A 14871-nucleotide genomic window follows, 5' to 3' on the forward strand; every position below is an offset into this window, starting at 1 on the left:
TAGAAAAGAAGAAGAAAAAATGCAAGAGCATCGAATCCCTTCACTTTGACCTTTTCGAGAACTGATAATCTGTAACAAATTCACATGACAGCACTAAAAGGGTATTTGATATTATAATTGAATCCCTTAAGCCTTCTACCAGGGAATCCATTGATACAGCCGTTTGCACTAAAATTGACCTCACTCCTCCGAAGGTGCGTCAGTTTCCTTCTTGTTCCAGAGGCAAGGGCCGCTCGCAGATTAAAATAACTCTTGCACAATGTAGGAAAGAGGTGCGAATCATGTGGTCCGAGCTGAAGAGGAAGACGTTGTTGAGCGCCATGTTCACCTGGCGGGGGGTCTCAGAACTGCTGCCCATCCATCACCGCTCCCAAGACAAGTGACGATCACGAACGGTGGGTTGCACACTCACCTTTTCCAGCGATAATGTTTTATGTATACACTCGACCGTTCGGTGATAAAACCCCGTGCGCAGGATTCGGGCGTCCCGAGCGATTTCTAATCAACGAGAATGAGCTCAGAAGACTACGCAGAGAGAAATTTGTCATGCGAGAATAAATGAACAGCGTCAATTAGTATCCAATCCGTTGCACCGCTCGCCTGGTCAGGATTGGATTCCATTAAGAGGGTGCCACGACCCGCCGAAGCCGTTGTCAACCCAACTCATTTTCAGGCATTGATTCCCGAACCCATCTCTCTCTCTCTCTCTCTCTCTCTCTCTCTCTCTCTCTCTCTCTCTCTCTCTCTCTCTCTCTCTGCTGTATTAATCTGTGCGCATTTTCTTTACAATAAAAAATATAACGAAATAGGAACCTTTTCTACCAAATTACGTTTTGGTTTAAGCAAAAGTATAATAGCATCTTCCCATTTCATTAAGAAAACAGAAAATACCTTATTTCATTTATGACGAACGTTGTTAATTACAGATAGCCAAGTGCAGGTGACCTAAAATAGAACAGGTTAATAATTCCATTGACTTTTCTAGCATCTAATGAATGTTTTCGTCTTTTTCAGGCGGTCGAAATTCCACATCTAGACATCTGCAGAGAGAGTAAGTAACTACAATTTTATACATTTCAGCGGTTACTTTTTTCGATACAACTGAAGGTAAGAAATTCCTTCTTTAAGTAACAATGAATCCTATTTTGTTTCGTTGTCTCGCTGTGAAGCTAATTCAATAATTATCTCTTTTTTTTGTTTATAGATTCAATTGCTTAGATAAATCAACTTACTAGTAATCACATTTAATGAATAACGGAACGACATGAATTTTCTCTGTAACATTAGATATGAAACAGTGAAGGTAATTCATCATTTTAAGCCATTTCATTTAATTCCATAGTTTCAAAAATCATTTATTCGTCTGTTTTTATATTACTAGTTTTTCAAGTAGCTTTTTTTTCTCTTTCATTTTTATTTCTGTTTATCTATTAGGTGAATTATAAGTTATGAATGAGATTGAATTTTTGGTTAAATCATGACTTCCCATTAATGGGTAAGAGTACTATGTCTGTAATATATAATAGAGCTTAGGGTTAAAATCATATGTAATTCTGTATTCACGCTATGTAATTTATAAATTCCCTTATTTTTTCGGTAAAGAGGACCATTGTTATTGACGAGGCCATCATTATATTGTAACGTCAGTCAGTAAGTTATTCGATCAGGTTAATCAACCAGCTACATCGGTCTATCAGTCAGTCATTCGGTCAGTAAACTAGTGTCAGTTATTCTCTCTACCGTAAAATTAAAAGCTTCAAGAAGAATAGAGCTAGTTTCCGGCCAGAATATCAGCTCAACAGAAAGAGCCATTATTAAGGCAGTGACCAAAGCAAGATTGTAATATTACTGATTCGGAAAAATAAAGTTCACGGTAGTATAATGTAGCATATTAGCAACCACATGTATACTCCTGTCGACTTTATTTTTCCATTTAAAGATCACGAGAAAGTGATGATACCAAATAATGACTGATTTAACTGTTTAATTTGGCTCCGCAGGCAAGAGTGTGCTTTGTTGTTGTTACAAGTTTCTTCTAGGCATAAGAATGGAGGAAATGACACAGCTCCGTATTCATAGCGAGAAGATGGCTTCGAGTAGGTGTCGGGATGCAAAAAAAATGCTGCCCGCAATGCGCAGATGGACGAGGAAAAGACGTAGGACGGATGAGGTTAGCGGGAAGACTCTCTACACGCAGAGTTCATCCTTGAAAACAATTAATGCATCCTATAAGGTTTTGGATTGCCATTTGATATTTATAACCAGGTCGCTAGTATTTATATTGCATAGATGAAAAATTGCAGAGAAAAGTGTATTGCGTCAGATTCTTGACTCTCTCTCTCTCTCTGTATATATATATATATATATATATATATATATATATATATAATATATATATATATATGTACTTAAAAATCACAGTAGACACACGTGACTTCATCATATAAGCGAATACCACAGGAACGTGACAGGCAGAATATCAGTACCTTCTGCCTGTCATTTTCCTGTTTTATACATTTGCATATATATATATATATATATATATATAATATATATATATATATATATATATATATATATATATATATATATATGATTCACGAGTAGTCTACATAACCGCCAATACGGATGACGTGTCCACCAGTACACCAATCACTGCCACATCATACAACTTTTAACTTGCGAAACTGGGATAATAACCCATCATGTAGAAACCAATCAAAGCATTTGGCGCTCCGCAAACTTAGCGCTTATCAACGTGACGGAATAGTAATCGTTTTGTGATCGTTATCTTGTGAAAATTTAAAGGTGGTTGATAAAAATGATTGTTAGAATGATGTGCCTGGAGCAAGAAAAGAAAAGAACAACATGACGCATTTTTTCACGAGAGTCTTCTGGTAATACATGAAACACGAAGGTTACTGAGTTCAAAGAAAGGTAAAATCAGCAGCAAGCGAAAATGACACTGTTCAGCCGACGGACAAGTGTTCTTTACTGATGTTTTTTTCCAAAACATCGACCAGAGACGTAATGGCGGGAAAGAACACCTCCGTCATCTGTGTCTTCTGCTAATCATACTGCAGCGTGTAATCAAACACTCTTCCTGATCGGTGGAATAAAATAATTTTTGAGCCGCTGCTTTGTAATTGTACGTTATTTTGGAAGGAAGGTTTCAGGCAAAGGATACGTTTCCTTGCGCGTTATTTTTGGTAGGAAGATTCCGATATAGGATACATTTCCTGATAGGTTTTTCTGACAGCCCTTTTTTTTTCTATCTTTTTTTATAAATTTGATTTCTTAGATTTGTCCTTCATTTCTGTTGCGAATACTTCTACAGCTCATTAACCTTCCTATGTCCAGCTAGGAATAAAACGAGCTCATTACAAGGACACACCCTAACCTAACCTAATGATACCTGAACCTTGAGGTGGCCACTGGGCACCATTTGACCTTATACACGATGGTATACATCCTAACCTGACGTAGCCTAACGTAAGGTCACATGCACGACCTAACAACCCCTGATACCTTGTATTTGTACTTGGGAAAGTAAACGTCATAGAATCGTTCGACGCTATAAATTCTGTTCTCCAATTAATTGGTGTTGTCTTTTTTATGTCCCTAATTATAAGGGAGAGTTTTTCCACCCAGCGAGGTAGTGGCTTAAGAAGTATCTATGAAAGAGAGAAAATAAGACCACCTAGTAGAGGGGGTGAAGAGAATGTAGAGAAATAATCTGGAGGAACGATTTTATGATCGTTTAGCATAATTATTTTGGATTAATCTTGTTGAGAGCTTAAGTCAAAGAAGAATCAAGTCTCTTATTATAGGAGAAACAACCCGAAATTTGAATTCTACGATTTTTTTATTCGAAAAGGAGTGAAGTACCGGAAACTTCTAAATTGTCGAAAGGAGATCAGTTTGGTTGCACTATAACGATACAGAATGGAAAGAAGAAGAAGAAGAAGAAGGAAAGGAAGAAAGGGGAAAATGATAGGTTGAGAGAGGCCAGTCTGAGACTGATTTGAACAGCAGAGAGATGAAATAGCGATATGGACGTTTGCTTCTGCCAGAGATTTATCTCTTTTTAGAAAGAGTGGTTCGCGGTGGTAGGTCTCCGATTCCTAATATTAGCAGTTATGACTTGAACCATTGACCGGATGGTCTCTTGTTTGTTAATTTTTCATAAGATTTGTTTCAACAGAGATCTTTCACATTCACGATTGATCGCTGATCGCCCTTTCCTGCAGAGGACAACCGGATTCGATGAACAGCAGCGCCAATGTGCAGTAAATGTGCCTCGTTGTCGAACTTCTCAGTTCCAGAGGACCTTTATTCCTCACACCGGGCATCTGGAACTTCTCACTTCCAGATCACATTTATTCCTCACACCGGGCATCTGGAACTTCTCAATTCAAGCGAAGGTGCAATGCGTTACTACCTTGATACAATTCATCTCTCATCTTCATATTCTACTTCCATTTTTATTTATTTATCAATTTGTCAAGTTACCTGTTTTTTCTAATAACTAATCTCTTTCTATAATTCCCGTTGCCTTCTTTTAATTCTTTCGAATGAGCACCATATTCTTGGGAAGCTTTGATTTCAAGTCAGTGACTCCTGTGGGCTTGTGCCATATGGATATGGTTTATTTTCTTAACAACAACAATAATAACAACAACAACAACAACAACAACAACAACAACAACAATAATAATAATAATAATAATAATAATAATAATAATAATAATAATAATAATAATAATAATAATAATAATAATAATAATAATAATAATAATAATAATAATAATAATGTACGGGGAGACCGGGGCTAGTTGGTTACAGGGGTAAGTTGGCACACTCAAAATAACTTTCAAGTTTACCAATAGATGACTCTAATACATATACTGTGTAATTGCTACGTGGTTCCTCAATTACCAGCGAAATTCTATAGAGATAGAACGTAGGAGCTCGAATTTATGAGACAAATTTTGATTTTGATGGTAGTAAGTAAATATTTTTATCTTTCTGTTATTTGCTATAACATCTATACATTCATAAAGATTTCAATTATAGCATAGTTTTCCTTATGGTTTAAAGTTTCTATACCATTAAAATTAATCATTCAAGGCTTCTTGGTGTGGACTGGTAATTGTTTTTGTACCAAATGGTAGGGATGGGGCAAGTTGGCTCAGAATAAATGGGGCAAGTTGGCACACGTTATTTGATAACAATAGTAACCCTATTTGTTTATATAATTTACGTTTTGTTTCTGGATTTTTGGAAGGATAATGAGATTAGAGTCCTATTATTTCCTCCACATTACTCTCTCAAGTTGCAGCCCCTGGATTTTAGTGTTTATAGACCTCTGAAGAAATGTGTTAACAGGGCATGTGATTCGTGGATGACTTGTAATCCAGGATCAAGTATGCCCATCTGTGACATTCCTGGTAAAGTTTCCTCGGCTTTACCTCTAGCTGTCACTTATTCTGATGTTTTCAATGGGTTTAGGATTGATGGAATTTCAACTTTGAATTACAGACTATTTCAAGATTTTGATTTTACGGGTGGTTATGTAACAGATTGAGAGATGTCCGAAAAGACACATGGGCTTCAGATCAGTCATCAGCGTGATACCGAGTTTAAGAACTGTTCCTGTTGATTCAGAAGAAAGCTCAGCTGAAGAGCCTGTGTTTGGTAACCAAGCCAGGAGAGATGTGGGTCCAGTGCAGTGCAGGGCATGTAACATGTGGGAGCATGAAGACTACTGACGACGATTTATTTGACACCTGCCACAATTACAACTAGATGATGATCTGAAGTAATACTAATGCCTTATATTTTGTATTTTGGAAATTCAGAGGGTATTTTTGCTATTTGATTTAAATGCAATGTAGTTATTTTCTTTTAATTATCAATGTGCCACCTTACCCCATAATGTGTGCCAACTTACCCCGTATACGGAGCAAGTTGGCGCAAAAAAGTTAATTTTTCTAAAGCTTATTGTTATCTTATGTTGAAAGCAAACAACAATTATTTTGCTATATGATAAATACGAATGTTAATATTTTTCAATGGTGGTAAGAATTTTGCAAAAATGTTTGTTTTATATTCGCAATAACCAAAATTGTAAAAAGTGTGCCAACTAGCCCCGGTCTCCCCTATGTACACACACACACACACACACACACACACACACACACATATATATATATATATATATACATATATATATATATATGTGTGTGTATGTATGTATGTATGTAGTAGTATGTAGTATGTATGTATGTATGTATGTATGTATGTGAAAGTATTAATAATAATAAGTCTCCTTTAGTTTAACCAGACTACTGAGCTGAGTTACAGCTCTCCCAGGGCTGGCCCGAAGGATTAGATATTTCTACGTGGCTAGGAACCTATTGGTTATCTAACAACAGGACCTACAGCTTATTATTGGATCCGAACCACATTATTTCTAATCCCCAGATATAAATTCCTCTGATTCCACGTTGGCAGAGCGGGGAGTCGAACTCGGACTAATAAATCGGTAGGTGAGCACGTAACCGTCTCGTCCAACGAGGAACTTGTAAAAATGTTACATCTCTTTCAGAATCTAAAGTAGGTACGGAAATTTAAATCGATGGGAGTGAGCATAGTACGTAAACCGCGAAAAAAATCATCGCAATTGTCTATTAGGGAATGATTTTCCATCGCATCAAATGCTGTAGAGAAAATAGCTCACATTTGAGAGCTGGTCCATTTAAGTCATTATTTATCTCTCTTTGGATATCAATACGTCATTCAAGTCGTTATTTCTCATTTCTTGTTCTTTGGATATCATTCTTTCTTTCAGTTTCTTCGTTTTGAGGGTTGTGTTAAAATTCAGGAACGGTGCGATGAGAGGAAAGGAATTTATTTTTGGTTTCAAGCTGCAACACTTACTACATAACCCACACATAAACATGGCATTGGGTTTAGAATATACTGGTCACTTTTTACCGGATATATATGTAGTATTTAATAACAATGCTATCTTAACGTCTCGATTTCTTCACATTTTAGAAACGCTTGTCACCACGAAGTTTAGAATCAAATTTAGGTAGATATGACGTCATTCAGAGAAGGGCGTGTTCATGACATTTCTAAATGAAACCTGGAGTGCTCTGCCCGTAGATTTTCAGAGATCATAAAAGGACACTGGATGAAAGCTATAATTTTATACAATAGTTTCTTTGTCATATCGTCGATCTATAGTTTAGTCAATCCGCGTATGGAAGAATAGTTTCAAAAGTTTCATCTAACAGGCTACTGGCGTCTCTCCAGCTTATGGTAATATAATTCCTGTTCCACGTTACCTCGCCGTGCGCACAGAACGAGGGGATAATTTATGTTATACATCATTTTTTAACCTAAGCATCAGCCATTCAAGCCAGTGATCAAAATCATATTCAAACTGCAGGTAGCTGGTCTCGATTTTTTTTTTCCACCTTATCGTTCCTTATGGTTTGTTGAGAGACGAAGAGGAATGCATCTATCTGGCGCCAACTCTTCAAAGAGGGGAGAATTTATAAAGTATATATATATATATATATATATATATATATATATATATATATATATATATATATATATATCTTTCACAAACATACTTGCATACATACAAACATATATACATACATGCATACATACATACATACATACTTAGGTATATATGATATATATGTTTGTATAAACACACACACACATATATATGTATGTATGTATGTATGTATGTATTATTAGCATGCACTTCATGCAAGCTAGGTCAATGAATTGCACCGGGTCAACAGTACAAACAGACCTTCATTTCAATACAAACTGATAACGGCAAGAACAAGTAAGTGGGACAATTCTACTTTACGGAGGAGTCTTATACAACATTTAAAAGTTCTATCTTTCAAACTACACTTGTTAACATCTGTACATTTGACGTATATAGATTGAAATGAGTTAAATTTAATGTTAACAGGCGGGCATGCATGATATTACCAAATCTTTTAAAACTAAATTATCATGTTTAGTTCCAGTATGTTAATAGAATACATCAAGTTTGTGGCATTGGTCTAACTAACTCTATGATTATTTTTTACTCTCATGATTGAAAATTGCACCGTTATACTATGAATATCTTAAATATTTGGCGTCGTTCAATTTCTTCCCAGTCATTATCCAAGCTGACTAGTATATAGTATGTCACATAACTGACATTCTGTTTATTATTCACAGCCATCGGTACTGTAAGGAGAATTCTTTATATGTGTTTCCTCATTGTATAATTTTCTTTAGATGTCACATGAACGCGAAAGGCTTTAAGCATATGGTGAGTATTTTTTAAAGTTATAACTACATGGCAGTGTTACAATAATATGTCCATTTGTCTGTCTCATTGCATCGTTTAATATGATGAATCCTAAATTATTTTTTTTTTAAATTACGCACTTACGCATACTAGTACGTTTACTGCGTATACTGAATATCGATCAATTATAACCTCTACGTATAAATAAAACTTACGAGAAGGCAACAGTAATTTCCCACTTTCGTAGTAACTTTATAAATTGCACCGACTGATTTAATCTACCAAAATGCTTAAAAATCTCTTTTCACGAAAAAATTCACATTATGTGTTCAATATAGCTTTTTAAACCCTAAGAAATTATGCATACATATATATGTATGTGTATATATATATACATACATACATACATACACACACATACACACACACACACATATATATCTATATATATAAGTTTTTATGGGTTAGAGTTCCTCGTTGGATGAGTGGTTTACGTGCTCGCCTACCGATTCGGTAGTCCCGAGTTCGATGCCCCGCTCTGCCAACGTGGAGTCAGAGAAAAGGTTTTTCTGGCGATTAGAAATTCAATTCTGGATAGAATGTGGTTTGGATCCAACAATAATCTGAAGGTCTCGTCGCTAGGTAGCCAATTGGTTCCTGGCCACGTAGAAATATCTACGTCTTCGGGCCAGCCCTGGGAGACCTGTTAATCAGCTCAGTGGTCTGGTTAGACTAAAATATGCTTAACTTTTTATTTCAGTGGGTAAAATTTACAACTCCATATTGATTGTAGCTCTTGTTGCAACCATCACAGTCGATTCATTGCTGGGTAGGCTACCAAAGACACAGCTGTTTTTGAATAAGTGTTTTCTTTCGTCCCTCCGCGCCAAGCATTCAGAAAGAAAGGCGGAAATTACTTTTTTGGAAATAAGCGGAGGAATTACGGAATGCATAGCAAAAAAAAAAAAAAAAAGATAAAAAAAAAAGAATATAGAATTTTGGCCCATGGCCAAGCACTGGGGCCTGTTGGGTCACTCAGCGCTGGAAGGGACATTGAGAGCAGAAAGGTTTGAAAAGTGCAACAGGAGGAAAACAAGACTATGAACGGAGGTGCATTGAAAGGAATGTAAGGGGTTGCAGGTAGGAGCCGAAAGGACGCTGCAAAGAACCTTAAGTAATGCCTACAGTGCACCGCATGAGGTTCACTGACGGCCCTACCACCCTCAAGGGGACGGAGAATTGAGGAATGTAGGTAGTACTGAGAGAGAGAGAGAGAGAGAGAGAGAGAGAGAGAGAGAGAGAGAGAGAGAGAGAGAGAGAGAGTTTAGAATAAATCCGTTCTCTCACGAATGTGTTTGTGGCGGGGTCGTGAAATATGATCTTTTTTGTCCCATTGTTCTGTTTGCAATGATTAATACAATTCCACTGCGATTTATGGAAAGTGAAAAAGAATCAAGCTATATAGAAGAATAATAGGCATCTGGCTCTTTAAGAAAACAAAAAAACATTTGTGTACACTGTAGGAGCGTGAGTATGCATGCTCAACTTTCCAGTTCAGAAATTGTAGTTTTAATCGTTGTTTTACGTAAATAAATGTTATGAGATTGCTATTTCGGATTGCTGTACTAAAATATCGGAATAAATGAGAAGAGAATTTGCTCTTTTGAGCTAACCATTGCTCTTGAGAGAGAGAGAGAGAGAGAGAGAGAGAGAGAGAGAAACTGGACTTCGGAGGGACAAGGTAATGACCAATAACATGTAGTTGTGGTGCTCTGTATTGAGTTAGTTGGAGGCAACTCTCATAACGGGCCCCCATCGGCCTGGCCGCCCCTGCCATCATCCCCTTACCCCTCTGGACACCAACCACCCCCTTCCCCCTTCCAGTTAGGGAAGGAGTGACCAATGTTGAGGAATATCCCTTTGGGGAATCTCCGCGAAGACCGCTGGAGTGACCATAGGCGGAAGAAAATAGAATAGACAAGGACCCCTGAGGAATTCGGCGGGAAGATTAAAGTCTCACGATAGAAGACTTTCAGAATAGTATTTTTTGGGGGTTGACAGAGGACGCTGGAGACAAAAAAATGAAATAGAAATAATAAAAGAGGATCAAGTGCAGATTTGGTGAAGTAGATGGAACAAAAATATAACAATTAACCTTGTGGATTATTTCTATCACGACCGAAGACGAAATGAATCTGACAGCTACGCGCAACAGTGAACTCCAGGAACGATGATATGAAGGCGTCAAAATGACCATCTCGAAGAAAAACCGATCGATTATTTATTGCCAGAATTGAATCGCCATCCAAATGAAAGAGATACTAAACGGAGAAGCAGTTCGTTATCAACACAATAGTAAGAGTTACCTAGAGACTTCCGATGAACAAAACACATAAACATATACACACACTTATATATTATAACATATATGACATGAGAAGAGTCATGGAGTAACTGAAGCAAGATAGGTATAGTATATGAAAGTGACTAGTAAGAAACCTGAAATGTCAATGGAAATCAAGGCTGCAAGTATCATAAGGATTGTTGAACCAACTCTCCTTTACAGAGGTGGTGTGTGGTTGTTGAAAGCAAGTGAAAAACAAGAGGTAGAAGTTATAGAGACGAATTTTCAAAGTTGTATTTCTGGTATACGGAGAACTGAAAGAGTGAGAAATACGAAGAAAAGTACGAGAAGCGAGAGGGATTGTGTAAGTATTAAGGATGGGTCAGAGGGTTTTGAGATGGTTCGTTCAGGTAGAAAGAATGAAGACGACATCTTGGTGAAAGTGCCTAGGAAGGAGGTCGAAGAATTTATGCTTTAAAAGATGCGTTGTGAATGAGGGACCTTAACCAATATCCAAGATGCGAGAGAGTGTAGTTTTCATAGAGTGTAGTGCTTATAGAGTGTAGTTTATAGGGTGTAATGTTTATAGAGTGTAATGTTTATAAAGGAGTTTGACGCGCTGCTTGTGAGCCAGGGAGTTTATCCACGAATCAGCACTTTAAGCGCGAATATAGCTATGATGGCTGTCTTCCCTTTACTAGGAGCCAACTCTTATTAGAGTGAACAACCTAATATTGGAGAATTATATTGGAAAATTATATATATATAATTATATATATATATATATATATATATAATATATATATATACACACATATATATATACATATATAATATATATACATATATATATATATGTATATATATTAATAATATATATATCTATATATATATATATATATATATATATATATATATCATGTGCGTTGCGGAAAAATAAATGTATGGAATAAACAAACAGATAGCTAGTAAAAGACATGTTTATTATCCATAAACTGTAGCTTTCCCTTCGTTAATCATTTGATCAGAGCACCTGAAAGTGGGTTTTACACGCTCATATAAGGTTCCCGACATCCGAGGTTCCTAACATCCACGGTCCCGTGCTAACATCTGTTATCGTTAACAGTTCGCCTTATTCACCTGACAGTTGTCAGCCAGCTGATGTCCTCCTTCTGTCTACCTGAACGTGACAAATGTTACTATTGAAAAGACGGGTTGCTGCGCGTGGACTGTAATATATCGGTATCAACGTAGCAATCTAGATTGTTACATAGCAATGAGGATTGCGTCATAAAGGTTCAGGTGCTGAGGACATACTAATGTAGATTCACATCAACCGTGCATTTGACGTCTAGGGCAGTCCCTTACGACGCTCCTGATTGGCTGTTGATAAGCCAACCACAGGGCTGGAAACTCTCAGTCTCTCGAGAGAGTTCACATGGATAGGATCTATGTTCCACCTCTCCTGAGGGATACGTCTTTCAGGAGAGGTGGAACATATACCAATACGTAGAGGTGTTTGATATTCATTTAAACGTGATGATAATTCACTTGATTTTTCCGTACCGAGGTAGAGATTTCAAAACAATTTTGTACAGAAGTTTATTGATTTTGAATAATGGGTCATCAAAAGGGATGGATTCCGTATTTGCATCCTGGTGTTCAGAACGAAAAATGAAAGTAACTCTTCCAATGATAACATCACAGTAAATTGAATCTATTTTTTAATGTTATATCCATAACCGCATAATGCCAGTGCATCGTCTTTACTTTATGAAAAAAAATGTTAAGTATTAAAAATAATGGGTATATATATATTATATATATATATATATATATATATATATATATATATATATATATATATTCATGCAAACACACAGACACACACACACACACACACACACACATATATATATATATATATATATATATATATATATATATATATATATCAAAAGGTGCTAATATCTCGTCACTAGTAGGGTTAACGAAACTCAGTAGATCAATAGGAGTTTATTAAGAAACGTTTCGTGCCATCCTGACACATCATCAGTCTGTAATATAAAAATAATTCACACACACGCACGCACACACACACACACACACACATATATAATATATATAATATATATATATTATATATATAGATATATATATATATATAGTTATATATATATTATATATAATTTTAGCTTTACAATTTTACCAGTGTCTACTACAACCAGTTGAAACAAAGTCTTCCATTATGTTACTTGCATAGAGTGTTCTCATATATAGGGAAAAATGAATGGAAATTATGGCCGTTTTGATCCTTCACCGCCCAGAGGCGGTCACAGGGAATGCGATAGAAGACGAACACGACGACAAAGAACAAGGGAGGATGAATAATGAAAAAGGAAGCAGCCGTCGGATAATAAGTCATTTTTTCCGCTATTCCTTTCCCCAAGCAGAAATTGATGTAAATTGTAAATCATTCCCTCTCCCTCCCCCTTCTCTCTCTCTCTCTCTCTCTCTGTTGAAGTTCTCTCTTTCTTTTCCTGTTACAGTTCTCTAATCCTCTTCGCGTTAATCTGTCTTCTTTGCTTCGTTTAAAATCACCACACCGTCTCTCTCTCTCTCTCTCTCTCTCTGATTCACTCACTTTCTACTCTCACTTTAAATCTGTTTGTTTATAAAGCATCTCTCTCTCTATCTATCTCGCTCTCTCTCTCTCTCTTATTCACTCACTTTCTACTCTCACTTTAAATCTGTTTGTTTATAAAGCATATTTCTCTCCCTCTATCTCGCTCTCTTTCTCTCTTATTCACTTACTTTCTGCTCTCACTTTAAATCTGTTTGTTTATAAAGCATCTTTCTCTCTCTCTGTATCTCGCTCTCTTTCTCTCTTATTCACTTACTTTCTGCTCTCACTTTAAATCTGTTTGTTTATAAAGCATTTCTCTCTCTCTCATTCACCTACTTTCAAGTCTCAATTTAAATCTGTTTTGTTTATAAAGCATCTCTCTCTCTCTCTCTGACTCACTCACCTTATACTCTCACTTTAAATCTGTTTTTGTTTATAAAGCATTCTCTCTCTCTTTCTAATTCACCCACTTTCTACTCTCGCTTCAAATCTGTTTGTTTATAAAGCATCTCTCTCTCTCTCTCTCTGCCTGTCTGTCTGTCTCTCTCTCTCCCAGGAGATAATGTAAACTAAGGTATAATGGAATCTATTTCCAAAGATAATGGCATTTCCAGAGCAAAGAAGAATCCTAATTCCTGGAGTCAACGATCCACCCGCCCAATTTGCATGCTAAAGTGATTTTGGCATCGGGAACCGTGGTCCCGTGAAATGACAACAGTGGCATCCTTACATATGACGGATTCTCGCTTGTTTCTCATGACACGTCATGGCGCCGGGCCCTCGACCGACGCGCCACAAGGGTCATTTCGCCGCGAAGCTGCGCCGCATTTGACGCCCTTGTGCCAGGGGGGTACCGAATGATATCACAGAGTAATTGTATTAGCTGGCACTAGTTGACTGTTCTTCACCGCCCCCCCCCCCCCCACCCCCTCCCATCTCTCCCCACCCACTCCCTCTCTTTCGCCTTCTTCCCTCTCACCCACCATCTCTCTCTCTCTCTCTCAACCCACTTGTCCCACGCCCTAGCTCTCTCTCTCTCTCTCTGTGTCGTGGCCTTATCCTTCTCTGCAGACACCTCCCCCGCCCCCGCTCCCGGTAATCCCGAACACCCTCCCCAATACTGCTTTGCGTTAACTCGACTGTTTAAATTTAGCGCCTCGGGGTGCAACAAGATCAGCCTTGCCAAAGCAAACATCTCCGGTCTGTCCAAACAGTATTGGGATCAACCCCCGTCAGGAAGCGGCCTCTCGTCCACCTATATTTTTACTCATCGTGAGTGCCCTCTGGTCGTCGCCTGACTCACCATCTCATTTTCCATTAGATCGTGAGTGTGCAACTCTCACAGCTTGAAGGTTCTTCCTCCTCCTCCTCCTACGGCAGACCCTTTAGCAGTCGCAAGAAAGCGCCGTCAGCGAGAGAGAGAGAGAGATGCACATATATACATAGGTTTCCAGTATCGATGAGGTCGTTGGTAATGATGACTTAAGAGCTCTATCCCCCGAGGGAACTTCGCAGGGGCTCAAAGGGGTTGAACGAGTCTATTGCCGGTACGCTTCTCCTCTC

The sequence above is a fragment of the Macrobrachium nipponense genome, chromosome 17 (genome assembly GCF_015104395.2).
Source record: "Macrobrachium nipponense isolate FS-2020 chromosome 17, ASM1510439v2, whole genome shotgun sequence".
Lineage (NCBI taxonomy): Eukaryota > Metazoa > Arthropoda > Malacostraca > Decapoda > Palaemonidae > Macrobrachium > Macrobrachium nipponense.